This window comes from Dipodomys merriami, unplaced genomic scaffold (assembly GCF_024711535.1).
Source record: "Dipodomys merriami isolate MVZ:Mamm:240054 unplaced genomic scaffold, mDipMer1.0.p SCAF_21, whole genome shotgun sequence".
NCBI classification, from domain to species: Eukaryota; Metazoa; Chordata; class Mammalia; order Rodentia; family Heteromyidae; genus Dipodomys; species Dipodomys merriami.
In genome coordinates, this window is record NW_027203493.1 from 20062125 (window position 1) to 20066282 (window position 4158).

At 41.1% G+C, this 4158-nt stretch overlaps 1 pseudogene; it reads right to left on the reverse strand.

Annotated features, from left to right (window-relative positions):
* Positions 1–2992: 2992 nt before the first annotated feature.
* Positions 2993–3135, reverse strand: LOC138833755 (thymosin beta-15A pseudogene; annotated as a pseudogene).
* Positions 3136–4158: the final 1023 nt, after the last annotated feature.

The following is a 4158-nucleotide window of genomic DNA, read 5'->3' on the forward strand; positions in this document are numbered from 1 at the left end:
TCATATGCAGATATACACAGAAAGTACAGTATAACTTGGGGGAGGCCTAACTCCTTTGAATAACGAATGAACACTTTTTTTTTTTTCCACATTTCTTTGGGAGGATGAGGGATTGGTGAAAAAAAATGGGGTAGACAAGTGGAGAAAGGGATGATGAGTGATTAGAGCCAATATATTTAATGTACATATGTGAAAATGGAGCCAGGTAATAAGAGTAGGGGTGAGACTGGGAGAGATGAGGCAGAATGATGAAAAGGTTGGCATCAACACACACAGATCTGTTGAATTAAAAACCCTTCGTGTGATGGGGCTGGGAAGGTGGCTCAGTGGTAGAGTGCTTGCCTTGCATGCATGAGGCACTGGGTTCGATTCCTCAGCACACATAAGCAGAAAAAAAAAACCAGAAGCGGCGCTGTGGTTCAAGTGGTAGAGCGCTATCCTTGAGCTGAAGAGCTGAGGGACAGCGCCCAGGCCCAGAGTTCAGGCCCCATGACTGGACGCCCCCCCCAATAAAAATAAACAAAAAACACTCCCTTTGTGTGACTATTTAAAGATAATATAGAATGGAAAATAGAAAAAAAATCTTAAATATCATACATTGATTACCTGCTGTGTCCTCAATCCTAAAATACACATGATAACTACATGTTCATATATAATATTTACAGTAATGTTTTCTCCACATTTTTATTAGCATCAATTAATGGTACAAGTGGGTTTCATTTTGACATTTCCATATATGCATACAGTATAACCTTGATCAGACTCACCCCCTCTCACTCTCCTTCATTCCTCCCCAACCTTCCCCAAAGCCTCTCTACAAACTCCATTGTTTGTACTTGAGCATGGGCTTCATTTTCATGCCTGTGCACAAATATTTTGACCATATCTACCCTCCTTTTCCTTCTGTCTTCAACCTTTCTCTTTTTACTAGTACCTCACTCTGGACAGGATCTATTTTGCATCTCTGCCATTCTTTTTTTTATTGTATGCTAATTTGCACAGAGGTTTCATGTTAGTGTTTCACACCTGCATATACAGCACTTTAATCAGATTGACTCCTCACTGATTCTCGCTTTCCCCAGCCTCACTAGTCAGCATCATTCAGGAGCTTTCAGTGAGTTTTGTTTTGCTATCTTCATTCACAGATGCAATGTTTCTCAATATTGTTCACCCTCATTTCCTCTTCCCTCTCATGTTCTCAGTCTCACAGTCACACACACACACCTACACACACACACACACACACACACACACACACACACACGATTCTCTATTTGTTTATGAGAATGCTAGATGTAAACAATACAATAATTTTTTGAAGAAATTAACTATGTTTTCTACTTGAAAGATGGGGAAAACAAAGATAATTGATTTCCCCCAAATAATGCAATTTGTAGGAAATGATGCTGGTGGATCCTTTGCTTCCAAAGACAGAGGGCCACTCACTGAGCCATGCTGACTCTGGTCTACACTTTCCACTCATTCTTTGGAGAGGAATAAAGACTGAAACTATCAAAAATTTAATCAGTTGTTTTCTTTTTACTGTTCATATTTATATACTTCTATTCATGTATATGTCAGCGATTACCTAGAATTTCCCTATTTTCCTTGGTTGCTCAAGAGGCCCAAGATATTTTTCAATTCCAAGTCTTTGTCTCTCTATCTCTCTGTGTCTCTCTCTGTTCCTCTGTCCCTCTGTTTCTGTCTTTTTCTCTCTGTCTCTTGGTTTGTTTCTCTTTCTCTTTAGCTTTCTTTCTCTGTCTCTTTCTCTCTCTCTCTGTCTCTGTCTCCCCCCACCTCTCTCTCTTCTCTTTCTCTCTCTTGGAGCCACTCCTGGGGCCTGAATTCAGAGCTTGGGTGCTGCCCCTGAGCTCACTTGTAGCTTTTTTGGTGCTTAATTGGAGATAAGAGTCTCATGAACTTTCTTGCCTGGCTGGCTTTCAGCTGCAATCTTTTGGTCTCAGCCTCTGAAGTAGCTAAGATTACAGGTGCCAGGTTCAATTTCAAGCCTCTTGAATTTTAGTTCATCTCTTTCATAAAGTCATTGTTTTCATTAGGTCATTTGAAATATTCTACCCATAAAATTTAGAGACCATCTTCTTTACCTTTGTAGGCCCAGCGGGGATAGGGTTTCTAGCACTGCAGGTGCTGTTGGAGACATGTTTTTGTTTTTTTTTAATTACTCATTGTTTCTGAGAATGCTGTACAAGCCAATGCTGAGTTAAATGTGTTTTCTGTTCTGCTTTGTTCTGTTCCTTTGTGCCCTGTTTTAAGGGGAAGAGAATGTCTGCTGTTTCATGACTCGCTGCGACATCATCAACAGGCTTTTGTCTTTCCAAAGGAGATTGGGAAGTTAAGGGAGGAAGAAGTGTTCTTTGAGTTCTGCTTCCTGTCCTGGAAGTGACTATTTTCCCCAGATGCAGGGGGCATCGCACAGCTCTTCCTTGAGTGGCACTTGCGAGGGAACCTGTGCTGTGGCTTGAGTCTCTACTGGTGCTCTCACCTTCTTTCCTCTGAAAGTCTCCCACCTGAGCCCTTTCTGTCTTGTGAAGAAACAGAGCTTCTCACTGTTATTGATCTCTGCAGTGATTCAGTTTTCTGTCTGGCTTCTCAGCAATTCTTTTTTTAAAAAATATTTTTAATGCTTTATTGTAAATGAAAATTAAGAGACTACAAAAGTATTACGAAGCAGAAGGCACCCATTATAGGTTAAACTGACTCACTCTGTAGGGGGCACAAGGACCACACCCACAAAGGTCATCAGTAGTGAGATTACTGACAGCATGTCATCTACCATCTGAAATTTCACTTTAAAAACAAATTTAGAGGGACACTGGCTACTGTTGACCTCTTAGCCAGGGAATATAGAAGAGAAATCATCTACAGGTGCCTCACGTCTCCACAAACACAGAGTTTTACAGAACTAAGCCTAAATTAAGCAAGAATGTCAGGTGATGTTGAAGCCTGCTCTTGAGAGGCAATCTGCATTTTAGGATGTTTGATCACACTCTTTCTCCTGCTGGATAGTTTCCTTTGAGGGAAGAGTGTTGTTTTTTTTTCCTCAGTCTTAGTTTTCTTCAGTTTTGATCTGTCAAACTTCTCCACTTCGGACATGTCTGGCTTATCACTCATCCTGACTGGAGGCCTGGTGGCTCCCGCGAGGACGCTGGCAGGGGTAGAACGCTGGCTGGCTTGGAGCCGGTTGGGTCGCTTCACAGCAATTCTAACTGAAGGGTTAGAGTTTTGAGGCAGTGACCACTTGTTGCTTGTTTAAACTAAACCTAAGATCGGCAAATTCTGTCTAGCAGAGCAACACGTGGTGGTAATCCAAACACCTGGTTGGTTGTGTGCCTTTATAAACCCTGTAAATCTTTAGCTCGTGGCTTTCCTCCTAGGCTCCGCTGTGTCGGAGTGTAGAATGAGGCCTGAGCTGCAGCCCGTTTAAATAAAACCTTAAAACAGCTGTAGAGTCTGACTCTCGGTGGTCTTCTTGGTGGGGGTCCTGCGACCTGGGCACAACACTAACAATGATGAATGCATTCCCTAGTTTCTCCATTTTAACTACTAGAAGTAGTTTCTGATCTCTTGACTGGAAACCAACTGATAAACCTACCTTTATTTCTAGCCCTCTAGAAATAAAATACTCTTGGGAGTAGCGTCATAATATCAATCAATTCAATCTTCAATAAAATACTGAACATTATTCAGGAAACTTGTTAAACTGGATCAAAGCACTTTTGTACTTTCCAAAATCACATGGACCATTTTCTTTTTTCTTTGAGAGAATAAGACTCTATTCTCTGTGTTTGACACACTTTTCTTTTTTTTTTTAATTTTCAATTCTATATTCTGTTCCTTAGCCAGAATTTTTATTTATTTATTTATTTATTTTTATTTTTTTGTGAACACACTGTACAGAGGGGTTACAATTACATGGGCAAGATAATGAGTACATTTCTTATCAAGCATTGCAGCCTCCTCCTTTGTTTACCCTTCACATCCCTTCGCAGCCTCCCCTTCACCCCCCCACCCAATCCTCCCTGCCCCCCTGCACCAAAGTTGTAAAGTTTGTTTTCAACATGACAACTTGTACTTCTCATTGTTGCAACAGGTCCACCTGTATCCTTAAACGACTTGTTTTTCCCCATCTCCTCC